Source organism: Myotis daubentonii, chromosome 2 (genome assembly GCF_963259705.1).
Source record: "Myotis daubentonii chromosome 2, mMyoDau2.1, whole genome shotgun sequence".
NCBI classification, from domain to species: Eukaryota; Metazoa; Chordata; class Mammalia; order Chiroptera; family Vespertilionidae; genus Myotis; species Myotis daubentonii.
Genome location: NC_081841.1, coordinates 58,230,356 through 58,248,150, shown reverse-complemented (window position 1 = coordinate 58,248,150; position 17,795 = coordinate 58,230,356).

Here is a 17,795-nt window from a genome sequence, read left to right as displayed (position 1 = left end):
TAATAAGTATTTGAAATTATATTAACATTTTTTCTCTGGCTGGGTGCCTCAGTTGGTTGGAGCATCCTTCCATACACCAGAAGGTTCAATCCCAGTCAGGGCACATACCTAGATTTGGGTTCGATCCCCAGTAGGGGTGTATAGGATGCAACCTATCAATGTTCCTCTTTCATATCGATATTTCTCTCTCACTCTCTCTCTATCCATCTATCTATCTATCTCCAACAAGTCAACAACCATAGATAAATATATCCTCTGGTGAGGATAAAAATAAATCGATAAAATTGTTGACCATCTGTGTTGTTCTTACCATGACAGAGCAGAAGAAATGTCTAAAAGCTAATTACAAGTCATGTTCATTGAGGGCTTCCAATGTGCTAGCCATTGTACTAACTACTTTATTATATTTTTATTTAGTCAGTTTTTATAACTAACCAATGAATTGGGTACTATTCTTATACCCATTTGAGAGATGAGAAACCTAAGCCATTTTATGAGCAATTTTCCCAGTTGGTCTCCAGAAGGCCTTGCCTACTTGACCTCAAAAGTTGTTGCTCTTCCACCCCTTCCCTTTCTTTTTTTCCAGGTAAGATAAGTGGTGATTAGAAACACAGACAGCACATTCTCCCAATTCTCTGTAGCCATTTTAAAAACGTTATAATTCTTCATGGTTGTTGAGACATTTGGGGAATAGGCTAAGTTGGCATCCCTTCCAAGTCTGATCCAGTAGTGTCAAGAACCTTGATCCTAACATCATATGTGCTCTTGATTTCAGAGTCAACAGTAACTAAGGAAGATTGGCAACCAATAGGATGTAATGAGAGAAGTGTAGCCACTTTTTCATATAAGCCTTTATTCTGCTCTAAGCACCTGATGCTTCAGGCCTCTCATGTCCACACCTTTCTGCAACTGGATACAGGGGCACTGATTCCTGAGATCAGGGAAAGAAGACCCTCCTTTGCAGAAATTTCTCACTAGTCTTAAGCACCAGGGATTCCTCTAGCTTCATGACTGCTACTTTTTTTGTTCTGTCCTTATAGGATGTTTACTGAATTTTGGAGCCAAAAAAAGTTGGAACAGCCTACCAAGTTGTTATCTGCTTAACAACTCCAACTCTAGGTAAAAATGCCTTTCTAAACATCCCTCATTAGTGTGTCCCAGCCTGCGTGTGAATACTTCAAGATCAGGAGCCCTATCGGCTTATAGAGAGGACCATCTGAAAGTAGAACAGCTCTAAATATTAGCCTCCTCATTCTGGGCCAAAATCTGCTTCCCTGTGATTTCCAACCTCTGTACCCTACAAATCTCTCTTTTATGATCAACCCTTCAACTCTGAAGCCAGCAATCAAATCTCCTTTTAGTCTCAAATGCTCCAACTAATCCCCAGTTCCTTCAAACATTTCTCATTTGTCATGAATAGCCAGACCCTCTACCAATTCCACAGCCAAAGCTTACTCAAAATTTACTTTCCCATTATTTGCTCTATAAATTGTCAGATTCTTGTCTCCATATAAAACCAAGAGCTAACAGACTGAGCTCTTACTACATGCAGGAGCTGTGCCAGCTGCTTACACACCTGATCTCGTAGTGTCCCCACAGGGTAGGGACTCTATCATCATATCCTTTCTTCACATGAGGAAAGTACGGCATAGAGAGAGGGAGTGAGTTTCTAAAGGTTAGAATGCTAAGAAATGGCAAAGGAAGGATTTAAGCCCAGTTGTGTCAAAGCCCCAGAGGATAAGCTGATCTTGTTCTTTCTATGTCACACCCATATAGTCTTCAAACGTGTTCTGTTTTGCAAGTGCAGCTACCAGTCTTCTCCTGCCCCATTCAGTTACAAGGCAGAGCCCTCTGGATCCATTCGGAGATCTGCCAAGTTCTTAGCTCCTCCTGGAACTGTCTGAAAATAGCAGAAAGCTAACTGGGGATAGACTAAGCCACTACTATAGAATATAGAATGAACATCTCAAACTGTTTACTACACAGCTAATCCATGTAAATTTAAATACACTAAATTATAAAGCCTTTCGAGAAAAATGCTAGTAAATCAATGCCTATTTCTCAGTCCACAAAAACTCTTATCCAGCTGCCTAAGACAAGCTGTCTCCATCACGAAATATTCTGGATTTCTCCTCTTTTCTTTTTGCTCAGATTTTGCTAAGCCTCTCTTCTGCATTTGTAATGGCCAGCCTGCTCTAGAACATTCACACCTTAGTACTGGGCCTTGGTCACTACCTGTACAAAAGTAGGCGTCTTTACGTATGCAATAGTAAGTACATGGTATTTATCAACCATGTTGTTAAGGAGGCTTTCCTTCCCTCCCATATGTTCTGCAAGACAGACCTGACACTAATTACTACTCCTTCTGGGGACTGTATCTCTTTGGTTCCTGAAACTGTGGCTCTGCTCTCTAGGAGGTCGGGTCAGGGGGGCGAGGGGCTCCTGTTCAATTATGTTTGTGTTCTGTCCCGCCCTTCGACAAGGAAGGAGATCATGTTAACGTCTCCATTTGGCGAAAATAAAATTTTAAAACTTGGATAGCAACTAAGACTGATTTCTCCATTAGGCAAAAAGCCAACGCCATGATACTTCCTATGGATTAAAACTCAACGTCTGGGCTGAGTGCAGCAGACCAGCGGTTTGGGAGCTTAACCATTGATACCGGTGCCCATGTGGGCTACCTGTACCACATCAGGTTATATATACTATGCAATGATAAGAGTATTTTCTCATTCCCTCCCTAAACCCTCCCCTTCTCCTCACAAACTAAATAGATTGGGAACTAAGAGCCTTAGAATATACATCATAAAATCAAGAGTGCATTACCCTGGGTGGTAGACAATTATATCTTCAGGCAGATGAGCATGAAGTTCTCCCTTCTTTTAGTAAAAGCAAACTGCTGTTCTTTTAGGATCCCTCCTCCATTGGGTACATTGGGATAGACCACTAATTAAGGAACACACCTGGCATTAACCATAGGAGAAAGGGCGAAAGGATGTGACCATAATGATCCAATCAGATGTCCCTCCCTGGAACTTGACCCCTGACCTCCCTTCATTCTAGCAGCACCACCCCCTGATGAGCCCAACAAAGAGTTCCTACCCCATGGGTTCCTGGAGCACCCTCAGTCCTTTTCCTGCTCTGAACCCAATTCTAGTATCCCTGCTGCTCCATATCCTTCCAACAAATTCTCTTTTTACAAAGAGTCAGTTTCTGTCACTTGCATTCAAATAACTTTGACTGAGATACAGCTCCATAATGCTACTTCTTATGGACATTGCCTAATTCTTAATTAGCACCAAGCATACCAGATCAAGTCTTTATCTGTGGGAAGAAAATAAAAATCAGACTAAACATTTTCATCAGTTTTAGCATTTTGCCCAGTTGAAGCTAAATGCCAAGTGAAATTTATCAGCTGGTTCCATAGAGCTTTTCTTAAGTAGCTTGCTGTTTGGTGTCTTGCATCTATTTTTGCAGCATACCCACCACTTAGTGGTCCTCTTGGGAAGGGACACCTCCCTTCTTTGATTTACATCCTCTCATGAGAGCCACACATATTTGAATTCTGGGCTGTTGTTTATTTGTCCTCATTCTGGAAAATAAAAGGGTGGCATGAGGGGGAAAAAAGAAAAACTTATGGCACATTCCATTGTAAGTAACAGGAAGGTTAAAAAATCCTAACTTGGAACACCAAGAGAGAAGGAGTGGAAGGTAAAAAGGTCTCATTACCTCTTGTTGTTTTAATTCACTTCAAATAGCCTAAAACTATTAAGTATCTCCAGGCAGGTTGAATTTTTTTCTATCAAGACAACCGATTGCCTAGTTTGAAACCCAAACAAACCTTTAAAAACAGCCTTCTAGTGGTCTTCTTATGGCCATCTACCTCTGAATTTGTAGAGACTTCACCCTAAATTCACCCTAAGTGAAATAAGAATTTCTGATAAGTGTCATAGCCAGGGGCCAGGAAGTCCCTAAGATCGGTGGAAGTGAGACTTTAGCCAGCACTGTTCACGTTATTTAGCATGTGTCAGAATGTTTATATTCATTCAGTACTGTTTCCTTCCTTTCGGAGAAATGTCAAAGCCAAGAATTCATTTTGTTAATTCGGCGTGATCTGTTTTTCATCTTTCTCTTCACATTTAAAACACCTGCTATCCGTTTATATCTATCTCTACAGCCACATGCGGGAAACTCTGGCCATTTACAGAATGCAGGGAAGCGTGTCCATGGTTTTATAAAATAAGCCTCATTTTCCCCCACTTGAATATTTTTCTGCCTCACTCATGTAACTTTGGCAGAAATATAGCATAAGGGGATTGCAATATAATAAGGCAATTAATAATATGTGGAGCCAACAAGAGATGTAATACAGTGTTACGCTTCTCTCACCTATAACACACTGAGCTGTAAAATATGAACTATGGCTGTCTTTATCTTTATACCACCAAAGAAGCCCATAAAGATAAAGAATGACAGCATCTGAAAAAGGAATTTGCATTTCCAAACCTACCTGTCATCTCAAATGGCAGATGAAACATAGACGCAGACTGGAATGGAAGCCAGCAGACAGAAGCAAGGAATTGGGAGGGAAATCTGATGGTCCTTATTTCTTTAAAAGAATGGTTTTAATATTGTATGGTCTCATGTTCATCACAAAGGAAATTAGAACAATATGCCTTCACACACCAAAAAGGAAGGAGGAGGGAGAGGGAGACTTGGGGTGGAAGTGACTGGAAAGGAAATCTGGAAAGACATATAGCAGACATTCTCTGAAACAGAGGATGTAAACACAGGCTTCTCAGCCGCGATAATTTCTGGGCAGCCCGTGCTGTTACCACAGGAGCTGCTCTGATTAGTGTGGGTATTTACTCATGCCTCATTTTCGAACAGTCTTGGCTTATGATATTTTCCCGTCCAGAGAACTGGAATAAAGTCTGAGGTTGGAACGCATCAAAAGAGACAGCACACTGTGTATCCTCTACCACGTATCATTAAAAAATTACACAAACCAGCAGTAGCTCATTCTTTCCTCCAAGGCAATTACTATTATAGCTAAAATCTGCAAACAGATAAAAAATAGGCCAGATTCTTTTAGCAAAAAAGATAATATTTAGTGGGAATTTGAGCTCTGTGGATCAAAACGCCTCTCCTTATTTTTGAAAGAAAACAAGAAACGTCACATATGGGATAGCTGGATATATTTTGGTGAACATATGGTGCTTCTTGGAAAAATAATCATCTTTCACTCATGCCCATCTATTTCTTATGAGCACTCCCCCATCTATAGTCATACCAGGGCTATCTAATAACTTCTTTTTCTTTTTCAGTGTGCATAACATTTATTTTAGAAGTTATAATCTGATTACTGTGGCAAGACTAATTCAATATTTTCTATCAAAATGGGTGGCATGCTAAACAGAATCTCTTCTCCTTTTGTACCCAACCCGCCAAGCCCCTCACCCCCTGACAGTTGTCAGTCTGTACTCTGTATCTATGAGTCTATTTCTATTTTGTCTGTTAGTTTATTTTGTTCATTAGATTCCACATATGAGTACTTGTATTTTTCTGACTGGTTTATTTCACTTAGTATAATACTCTCTAGGTCCATACATGTTGTCACAAGGAGTAAGATATATTCTTTTTTTACGGCAGGATAGTATCCCATTGAGAAAATATATCATAGCATTTTTATCCACTTGTTTGCTGATGGAACTTGGGCTACTTCCAAATCTTGTCTACTGTACACAATGCTGCAATGAACATAGGAGTGCATATATTTTTTTGAATTAATGTTTCAGGTTTCTACAGATATATATCCAAAAGTGGGATTGCTGGGTCATAAGACAGTTCCATTTTTAATTTTTGCAGTAATCCCATGCTGTTTTCCACAGTGGCTGCACCAATCTGCATTCACAACAACAGTGCACAAGAGTTTTCTTTCCTCCACATCCTCACCACCACTTGTTTGTTGATTTGTTGATGATAGCCATTTTGACAGGTGTGAGGTGACCTCTAATAGTGGTTTTAATTTGCATCTCTCTGATGATTAGTGACACTGAGCACATTTTCATATGTCTATTGGCCATCTGCATGTCTTCTTTGGAGAAGTGTCTCTTCCGGTTCTTTCTTATTTTTTTAATTGAATTGTTTGTTTTTTGGCGTTGAGTTGTATTATGTTTTAGATTGTAACCCCTTATCAAATATATCATTGGCAAATTATGTCTTCCCATTCAGTGGGTTGTCTTTTGTTTTTATTTCAGAGAGGAAGGGAAAGGGAGAGAGAGATAGAAACATCAATGATGAGAGCGACTCATTGATCGGCTGCCTGCTGCACACCCCACACCGGGGATGGAGCCCGAAACCCCAGCATGTGCCCTGACCAGGATTCCAACCATGACCTCCTGGTTCATAGGTTGATGCTCAATCACTGAGCATCCCAGCTGGGCATCTTTTAATTTTGTTGATGGTTTCCTTTGCTGTGCAAAACCTTTTTAGTTCGATGTAGTCCCATTTGTTTACTTTGTCTTCTATTTACCTTGCCCGAGGAAATAAATCACAAAAATATTGCTATGAGAAATGTCCTGTGTTTTTTCTAGGATTTTTAAGGTTCCGGGTCTTACATTTATCTTTTATCTGTTCTGAGTTTATTCTTGTGTATGGTGGAAGAAGGTGGTCTAGTTTCATTTTTTTTTTTTTGCACCTATCTGTCCAGTTTTCCCAACACCTTTATTGAATAGACTGTCTTACCCCACTGTATGTTCTTGCCTCCTTTGTTAAATATTAATCGACCATGATTAGAAATAGGAAGGAAACACAAATATTGTGCTCCACACAGCTTACTTTACTTCTGAGTGGAAAAACCTTTCCTCTGTTCCTGAGTCTGAAAGTTCACAGGGTTTTTACACTTGTGGTATTCAGTGTATGCTTGCTATAGAATTTTGGTGGATATTCTTTATTGGTTTATGGAAGCATCCTAATATTCTAGTCTGCTAAAAAAAATTCAATAAAATGTCTGAATGCTGAAAATATTATACACTAATTGATCAAATAGGCATAGGTTTATTTCTGGGCTCTCTCTTCTGTTCCATTGAGATATATATATATATATATATATATATATATATATATATATATATATATATATATCTGTTTTTATGCCAGTACCATGCTGTTTTGATTACTATGGCCTTGTAATATAGTTTGATAGCAGGTAGTGTGATTCCTCCAACTTTGTTCTTCTTTTTCAAGATTGCTATCAGCCTCTTTTGTGGTTCTATATAAATTTTAGATTATTTGTTCTAGACTGTAAATTCTCCATTGGCATTTTGATAGGAATTATGTTGAATCTATAGATTGCTTTTGGTAGTATTTACATTTTAACCATGTTAATTTTTCCTCTCCATGAGCATGGTATATACTTTCATTTATTTGTATCTTCTTCAATTTATTTTTTCAGTGTCTTATAATTTTCTGAGTACAGGTCTTTTACTTCCTTGGTTAAATTTATTCCTAGGTATATTTTTGTTGTTGTTGCAATTGTAAATGGGATTGTTTTCTTACATTCCCTTTCTGATAATTCATGATTAGTGTATACAAATGCAACTAATTTCTGGATATTTACTTTATATCCTCTTGTTGGATTGATCCCTTTATCATTATGTAGTGTCTTTATTTGCCTCTTATTACAGCCTTTGTTTTAAAAGTCTATTTTATATGATTTAAGTATTGCTACCCCAACTTTTTTTTCTTTCCATTTGCATGAAATGTCTTTTTCTATCCTTTCACTTTTAGTCTGTGTGTATCTTTCATTCTGAGATAGGTCTCTCGTAGACAGCATAGACACAGGTCTTGTTTTCTTATCCATCCAGCTACCCTATGTCTTTTGATTGGAGCACTTAAGCCATTTACATTTAAAGTGATTATTGATAGGTACATATTTATTGCCATTTCATTCTTTATTACTATGTTCCTCTTTTTTCTTCTTTTTAAAGAAGACCCTCTAACATACCTTATAGCACTGGCTTGGTGGTAATGAGCTCTTTTCGCCTGTTCTTGTCTGCAGAGCTTTTTATCCTTCAACTTTAAGTAACACCCTTGCTGGGTAAAGTAGTCTTGGTTGTAGTTCCTTGTAGTCTCTCTTTGTCTTTAACCGTTGGCCTTTGAATTGTGATGTGTCTTGGTGCGGGCCTCGTGGGTTCATATTGTTTGGTACTCTCTGCACTTCCTGGACTTGGGTGTCTTTTTCCTTCACCAAGTTAGGGAAGAGTCATTATTTTTTCAAATAAGTTTTTTATTTCTTGCTCTCTCTCTTCTTCTCCTGATACCCTACGTTTGCAGATGTTATACTTCATGTTATCCCATAGGTCTCTTAAACTATCCTCATTTTTCTTTTTCTTTTTGATGCTCTGATTGGGTGTTTTCTGCTACCTTATGTTCTACATTGCTAATTTAATCTTCTGCTTCATCCAACCTACATTTATCCTCCTAGGGTATTTTTCATTTCTGACTGTTTGGTGTGGGTTTTTTTATGGTTTCTATGTCCTTCATGCTGTTGAAGTTCTCACTAAGTTCCTTAAGCATCCATATATCCCCTCCCCTTTTTTTACTTTATATCTGGTAAATTGGTTGCCTCTGTTTAATTTAGCTCTTTTTCTGGAGATTTCAACTATTCTCTCACTGTGTATTAGGTAGATTTGCAATGTCTCCCAACCTTGGTAGGGTGTCCTTACATAGTAGGTGTCCTATGGAACCCAGTGGTGCTTTCTCCTTGATCACCTGAATGGAGTGCTTTAGGAATGTCTCTTGTGTGGGTTACGTGAGCCCTCCTGTTGTAATTGGGTCTTGATTGCTATTGGCCGGTTTGTGCATGGGGTTGACCTTCATGCTAGCTGACTGTGGGAATTAACCCTGTCCACAGTGTATGAGCTACTATGCAGGTGCTGGCCACACAGAGCAGAATTCACCTCATGAAGAGTCTGGTGCCCGCCAAGTCTCCCTTTGGATGTGCTGTTTGTGAAGTTCATTGGATCCTACTTTGATGTGAAGTTGGCCACGGAGTGTGTTGGTTCTGAGGCCTCCTGGGAGAGACTCTGGTATAGTTCAATGTCAGACACTGCCTGTGACTAGACCTAAGCAACCTGTTTGAAGCTACAAAGTGATCCACACTTTGTGGCAGCCTCATCTGGGTCTGGTGTGCAAGGGAAGGACCAAGTTGCACACCATGGTCAGCTACCACTAGCACTGATCCCAGGGGCAGATCAGAAATGGCCCAAGGCACCCCAAGATCTTCTTTTGCCTGCCTCTGTCTGCCAGCTGCCTATTAGCCTCAGTCACTGAAAGAGCCTCTGGTGGTACTTGAGTTGCATGAGGTAGCTTCTCAGTGAGTCACCAGGTAAGGGCGAGTAGTGTTCACCAGATTGATATAAGTTCATACTCGGTGCCAGTCCTGGGTCTGAGGCTCCTTAGCAAAAATCCCAGGGTATACCAATGCTAGCTTCCACCCACCAGACGCACACAGATCTATGGGGTGGCGAGGGGTCTCAGGTAGTCGTCAGAGTGAGATCAGCAGTGTTCAACAGGCCCAAATAGACCAAGACTTGGCCATGTGAATGGAAGGCTCTATACCACTCAGGCATGCAAGGAAAAAATTGTCCTGTCCTAGAGCCACGCAACTCAATCTGTCTTGGATTCGGCCTGGACTTATTGGAGAGCCAGAGCTTGGCAGGGTGGGGCCATCAGGAGTAGGGAGGGTGAGGCTAGTGGATTTCCCTGACCAGGAGGAGCCAGTCAGGCTCAGGGAAAGGTGAGGAGATGGTCTCAACTCCAGAGCAACAGAATTCAGTTACTGACACCCTGTGAGTCTGTCCAGACCTTTACACCCTGACCCCAGGCAGCTGACTCCTCCAAGGGGCATGAGCTTTGCAGAGTGGGGTGACAGAGAGCCCAGAGGATGAGTCTATTACATTCCCCCAGGCTTATGCTGTATGTAGACAAATGCTCCACTCAAGAAAGATGGTGTTTGTGGTGTGGGAGAAGGATTCAGTACAGGGGCCCTGAAAGCTGTCCCTTCAGCTCTCTACCTAGAGCCACAAACCCCAGTCAGTCTCCATGATTCTAGTCCATTCTACTCTCCCTCCACCAGAGCACAGAGCCACACAACTCAGTCTGGCTGCAAATGAGATTAAGTGTACTACTCCTTTAAGCGGGGGGCTTGGCAGACTCCTGTCTCTCCCTGGTGGACAGAATCCTCACTGATTTTCACAGCCAGATCTTATGTGGGTGCCTCTTCCCAGCTTTGGTGCTCTGGGCTGGGGACCCTGGCATGGGGTTGAAATATCTCTCTGGATTCTCAGTTGCCACTTCTGGGAGCAGAGCCAGCCCTTTTTGTGTCTCTGTCCTTCCTACAAGTCTCAATGTATCTTCTTCTACAAATTCTTAGTTATAAGACTTCTGTTTCACTAGTCTTCAGTTGATTACTCAGGCTGATTGTTCTATAATTTAGTTGTACTTCCAGTTTGGTCTTGGGAGGAGATGAGTGTAATTTCCACATACTTTGCCACCATCTTGGATCCCACTCAGAGCTCTTTCTACTGCATTTGTCCCTCTGCTGCTCGATGGGGCGATACGACATAGTGGAAAGAGCTCTGAGATAAAATCTTGGTCTTCCACCACTGACCAGCTGTGTGACCTCTGTGTGACCTCCACTTCTCCCAGACTACATACCTCCCTCTGTGTTATAGAGAAGTAATAGGATGCACTCAAAAATTCTCTATAAGCATAATTGAGATAATGCAAGAGTCAGTGTCACAATAATCATTCAATAGAAAGTAAGTGTGCAATAACATTTAAAATAAAATTCCAGCCCTGGTTGGTGCAGTTCAGTTAGTTGAGTGTCACCCCTACACTGAGAGGTCACTGGTTTGGTTCCCAGTCAGGGGGCATGCTGGAGGCAGCCAATTGATGTTTCGCTTGAGCATCGGGGTTCCTCTTCCTCTCTCTCCTTCCCCCTTCCTCTCTCTCTCTCTCTCTCTCTCTCTCTCTCTCTCTCTCTCTCTCCCTCTCTCTCTCATCAATAAAAACATATTTTTAAGAAAAAAATAAATAAAATTCCACCTGATATCAAGTAAGATGAGAGCTGACTTACAACCAATTCATGAAAGCCAATCATACCTTCAGACCAGAAAACTTCATAATATTCTACTTGGAAGTTAAATATATTTAAATATCAGTTTTAATTGGCCCTTTACAAGAAAATTTCCTAGCTTTTTCTAAAAGGAAATGTCTTTAAATAAGATAGTGTATATTGTATTTTATATCTTAACTGAAAGAGTTGATTTATTTCTTTCACAAAGTAGTGTATTTGCATTTTAAAAGTCATACTAGACCACCTATAGATATATGGCATTTTGAAAAGTTGTTAAAAGTTCTGGTACGTTTATTTTCTGTACAAAGGTAAATGGTTCCATTTTAGGAAAAAAAACACACTAATATTTTCATTTTAAACCTTTATCAAGTTATTTGAGCTTAAATGTTTCAACAAATTGAAGGCTGTTTGATTGAAATAAATATGTGAAATGGGAAAACATTTTGAAAAGCCACCCAAATAAAGCAGGTATCTATCTATATATATAAAAGCCTAAGCAAGTGGTCGGCAAACTGCGGCTCGCGAGCCACATGCGGCTCTTTGGCCCCTGGAGTGTGGCTCTTCCACAAAATACCACGTGCACGGGCGCGCATGTACAGTGCAATTGACACTTCGTGGCCCATGCGCAGAAGTTGGTATTTTGTGGAAGAGCCACACTCAAGGGGCCAAAGAGCCGCATGTGGCTCAAGAGCCGCAGTTTGCCGACCACTGGCCTAAGCAACCATTCAACCGTTCAACTGGTAGCTATGATGCATAATGACCACCAGGGGGCAGATGCTCTGACTGGTAGCTATGATGCACACTGACCACCAGGGGCCAGATGCTCTGACTGGTAGCTATGATGCACACTGACCACCAGGGGCCAGATGCTCAACGCAAGAGCTGCCAAGCTGTGGTGACTTGGCAGCTGTGGTTCTTGGGTAATGCACCCAGAACCAGAGAGGAGGGAGCCCAGTCCAGGGTGCATCACCCGAGAACCCCTCTGCCAATCCGGGATCGATCTCTCAGGGGATGTAGGAAAGCCAGTTTTGGCCTGATCCCTGCAGGCCAGGCTGAGGGACCCCACCAGTGCACAAATCCATGCACTGGGCCTCTAGTGTATATATATATATATATATACAGTCAAGTGGAAGTTTATGACAATGCCTCTTCCACAAAATGCAAAGTGTTCTTCATAAAATCAGTGGCTCTGTTCATGGTCCCATTTCTTTGTTCTTCAAACTCTGGAGTTGTCTTGTTTTTATTAAACAAAACCTAAAGCTGATTGGTATGCAGGCCATTCTCTGTTATCAAAACATTAGATGTGGTGCCTTGGCTGGTGTGGCTCAGTTGGTTGGAGCATGGTACCATGTACTGGAAGGTTGCTGGTTCAATTCCCAGTGAGGACACATACCTCAGGTGAGGATCTTTAAAAAGCATCAGATATGTCACTACATTATTTATGACCCTGTTGGAGCCTATAGTGGGCAGTCAAAATCCTGCAAGTCTAAAGGGCATCACCAGACATGTGTGGTCTTGTGAATGAGCCATGTCAGTACATTAAGAGTCAAGTGCTTTTCTTGTCAGAGGACACGTTAATGGCAGTAAAGACTTTATATTTCCTTTGTTGTTTCTGAAAAGAAATAGGAAATCTGCTATTGAGACTCTAAGACAACAAAAATAGAAGCATTTTGTGGCAGATGGGATTTTTATGAGCTGTTTGTCACCATATACCAGTCTTGTTAAGAAGCAATTGTTTTCTGCTTCATTACACTAAGATAGCTCTGTTTAGGGTTCCACTCAGCTGTGAAATTATTGTAAAACTTCTATAAGGAGTAGAGATGGGATGTTTTACATATAATAAAAGATTTTTGACAAATGTATACTAAAAGGTGGTCAAACGCACTATTTTTTTATGTTAGGGAAATAGAAATATGCTAAATCTCCTACTTATGCTTAATCTGCTCATTTATGACAACAGAGAATACTATATAATACGTTTATTTTCTTTGCCAAAGAAAGGTAAGAGTTTACATAGTCTTCATGGCATATAGCATATAATTAGATAGGGATTAGTACGTGAGTGAGGAGCAATTTCAGCTTAAAATACATAAAAAGAAAAAAAAATTAGTAAATGTAAGAAGTACATTTTTAATGGCTTTATTTTCCTCAAAACTAATCTGCTATTGGGTTTCTTTTCATATTTAACCATGTTTTTAAAGGATCGGCACCGGGGCCAAGAGGAGTGTAAGCTTCCTATTTTAAAGATTATGAACTTATCATGTCACCTTTCCTGGCTGTACTCCCCATTCATTGTAATTCAGAGGGAGTCAGGAGGGCTTGGGCTAAATCCTGACCTAGCCACTTACTTATGTGACTTTAGTTACATTAATTACCCTTTCTGAACCTCATTTTCTTCATCTATAAAAAGATGATTGGTAACACAAACTTTGCAGTATTGATTATCTGTTGCCCCAATAATGCTGCATAACAAATTCTCAGTGGCAAACAAAAATAACCATCTATTTAGCTCATGAGTCTGTGGGGTTCAGTTGATTCAGGCTGAGTTCAATCAAGATTAGCTGTGCATACTCATGTGCCAACAGTGTGGCTGTCCTGCTCATGTCTGTGGGTTGACTGCTGGGGCTTGGCTGATCTTGGCTAGTCTCCACTTATACAATTGGGGCAATTTGGCCCTGGCTTGTGTGTCTCCTATCATCCAGCCAGCTAGCTTGGGCTCATTCTCATGTCAAGGCAAACGTGTTAAGAGAGAACAAACCCAGTCACACCTGATTTTTTTCATGCCCTTGCTTGCATCACATTTGCCATTGACCAAACCCAAATCACATGGCACAGTCAGGTGGGAAGATGCTACAAGTTGCATGCAAAAAATACACAGAAGCAAGTTAGAAGCAGGTTCATTCCAAGTTTATATGTGCTACTGAAGATTCTCCTCACTCTGTGCTAAGTTTGAATAGTTCTGGGTAGTTGCAGTGATGTAAATCTAGCACTTTTGAAATCAGCTAAGGGAGTTTGAATTTTAAATGCTCTTATGGTGACTCTTTTGGTAAAGCAAATGAGTTAATTTTTTTGTTTTGTAAAACCAGATTTTGATATGTTACATCTTGAAAGTGGGATAATCTATAAATCAGCTTTTTAAGTCATGTAATCTTGAGTCTGCAAGCATCAATAGTCATAATAATTCTGTGAGACATGCATGCTCAGACCTTGGACTAAGCAAAAGCAGGTTTCCCTGCATAATGAAGGGCAGAGATGATGGCCTGGTCTTTCACCTCCTCAATCCCAGTTAGGGACTCAAGTGCTGGAGGAAACTGCAAACATTCCTGTTTCTGTGCCTCACACACCTGAAACCAAGTCCCATAGCAGGGAATTAACCTCTCTCTGCTCAGAATCCTACAACTTCTTCCCTTTTTAAAACTGGTTCCTTACTGCTTTTAAGTTTCTATTTTTCAATTATTAAAGAAAAACAAGCCCTTTATCAAAACCAAAACTCCTTTTATTTAAAAAAAAAAGTCTACTCTCTACTGAGCATAAAGCAAATGTTTTTTAATGCCTGCCAGTTTGGGGGTTAAGTACTGGCTGAGCTGCTGAAAAATTATCCTTAAAATTAAAACACGGAAACGTTCACTTAATCAAAAGCCCTAGTTAATGCAATTAAATATTTTGATCCATTGAAACAAACATGTTTTGAAAACTAACCTGAGCCAAGAAGCCCTAAAACGTGAATCAAAGGATACCAAGGTAGCGATGGAAACAAGTCAACAAAAAGCATCACATATTATAAAGGCAGATGACAGCTGTTCGATGATCTAGAAACCCCCTCTGTTGTACCCAGTGCCTTAGGGCCACCATTTCAGACATCTCTTGGTACTGCCACGGGAAAAAATAAATGTCACAAGGCCTCTTTGTATTATATGTATTGTAATTCTAATGAAATTAACTATAGCTAGCTTTTACATGAAAACTTTTTTAAACCTCAGAATCAACTGGCTTAAAATCTCAACCTGCTACCATGGTAAATGATGCCTTTGAGAGCTGACCTTGATTTTAAATGTTGCCCTTAAAATATTCATTCTGGGAAGGAGAGGACCTGAAGCAATTCTTTCCAACATATTAATAGCTCTCACCAAGACAATTAGGTCATTGCTGAATCAAGTCAGAAGCGCCTCCATCTGTAAAATATATTGAATTTTTAAAGGATTTTTCAGTTGTACGTTTTATAGAACATCCTCACTTGAAAAGCATGCATCACCCTTAGAGGGTGGGCTCTTTTGGAACTTTCATAGAGTCAGAGGGCCAGGGACAAGTTCTATCTTAATGCATCTCTGCAAAGCACTTCAGGTGGGAGATGACCTGGCCATGGGGGTTTTAGAAAGTAATTCAAATGACAATGTAGAGATAATGAGGTTCTGAACTAGGGCAGTACCCATGGAAATAGCAAAGAGGGAATGGGTCAAGAAATCTTGAGGAGGCAAAATGAATGTGGTATCTTGACTAACCGGATGCAGGAAGTACGGGGATGACAACAAAAGTTCCATATTGGGCGAATAAAGGGGAAGGTAAGATCATGAATTTTATGATACAGTACAAAGGAGAAGAAAGATCGGACTTAAGGAAGAAAACTTATTCCACGTGAACATGTTGAGTTTTAAGACTTTTAGGACATGTAACAAACAATTAGAAACTCAGATCTAAAGTTTGAGAGAGATAACAATTCTGAAGACTATAACTGGGGGGCTGTACATATGGTACCATAAAGTTCAGCACAGAGAAGAACGGGAGCTCCTCTGAGGGAAAAGTGGAGGAAGAATGCTTAGAACAGAAGTTTGAAATGGCTAAGTGCAATCAGCCGGCAGGGGAAGATAAGCCATTGGTTCATTCATTTATTCAATCAATAAACAGTTTGCATTAAACAACCCTTTTATTTTACTTTCTGGAGAGAATTTGGTGGGTAGGTGGGTGGTAAGGAAGGGATGCTACAAAGTTCACTGTCTTGCTGTAAGAGTGGTGTAGGCTGTTTTCCAAAACAGCTAAACGTGGATGACCCAAATGGGTGTGGCAAGTCTTGAGGGAGCTATTGCAGAAGTCTCTGGACAGGGTTGATTGGAAACAACTTGGAGCACAGGGGTGAAGAAGGGGCAAGATGAGCACACTGCCCCTCCACCCCACACTGCCTCCCCTTCAGTACTCCATCACCAATTCCACCCTCTTCTCTCACTCCAGGTCCTTCTTCCAAGGGCCAACAAAGCTTAAATCAAAACATCGGGAGTCTTTCAGGAAAATGGGTGTATTTACCTGTTTGGGACAGTAAAATCCTTCAAAGTAAAGAGCCAAAGCTTCCTGCAGCCAATGTCACGCAGAACCCACGTAAACACAAAGTCGTGCAAATGTGTTTACATCTTCCTTCTTGGCCTCATGGAAGTTTCCAGACTTGCTTTACACCACCATCTCCTCCTCATGTAGCTCCTTTGGCTTTTTCTTCTATCACTGTGGCCTAATTCTGACACAGCTCATGCTGTTTGTTTCTCAGTGCATCTGAATGCTCATCTCGAGATAAGCTTCTCTGTGCTCGAGTGTCTCTCTGTCTCTTCACTCATGTCTTGCTCCTGCTCTTGTTCCTCTTTCCACACTGTTTTGACTCTAAAAAGCACACAAGGTCGTAGTGCACCATTAACCCATGGGAAACCTACACAAATCAGCCAGCCAAGTCTGTCAGCCAAGGTGTTCCTCTTCTCCCAGCTGCAAGGAGGATAGACAGGGTAGTTATTGTCGATATAAATCCTCGCATTAAAAATTCAGAGTGTCGCTGTGGCCCAAGCCAAGGGAACTCCAAAAATGCATTTGGAATAAGCAGCCTTCAAGAGTCATATTGCTCTGAAGACACATAATTTCCTGAAGGAGAATCTTCGTTTTACGAGCTCAAACATATCTCCCCATTTTTGCCAATTGTTCAGGATTATCGGGTCAGAATAACTGCTTTAGGGAAGCATTCATAATGTTTCCATCATTTTCTGTGTGAAGAGCTGTTCTGCTTCAAATAGATACCCTGTAACTTTGCAAAGCATTGTTTTTATCACTGCTGCACTTGTGTTTTTACTACAAAAGTTTATTGTTGCTGATCTATGGTATTTTTCTTGCCACCAAAGTATTTGCTACATCCATCTAATCCTTTTCCCCTCTGTATAATGTTTTAATTTAGATAGGGATACCAATATGTTGTTTCTTGTGCCGAGAATACTTTTATGGTGAAAAAGCTAATGGCATATTTAATCGCCCTGTTATTGTTATCTATATCTCTTGATATAATGATAAATGTCTGCAAAAGCTCAAATCCTGAGAGGGGAAAAAAGTGAGGTCATCCACAGGGATAGATATATAGTGATTATTACTGGGCTCATGTTTTCAATTTAATCACTCCCTATGACCCATTTGCCCTTAGGACATGACTGTTGGAACAAAATTATTTCACTTATACTCCTTTTCATGAGAACTGTGATTCTAGTCAGCAGCTCTTTGTGTTACAAAAGGCTGCACCTCCTACCATTCATTCACGAGGTTTAGAAATGTGTTATAACTCAAATAAAATTTCTCTTGTAAGACAATGGAGCATATGACCCTTTTATGATAAACTATAATTTTGGGGTACATAACA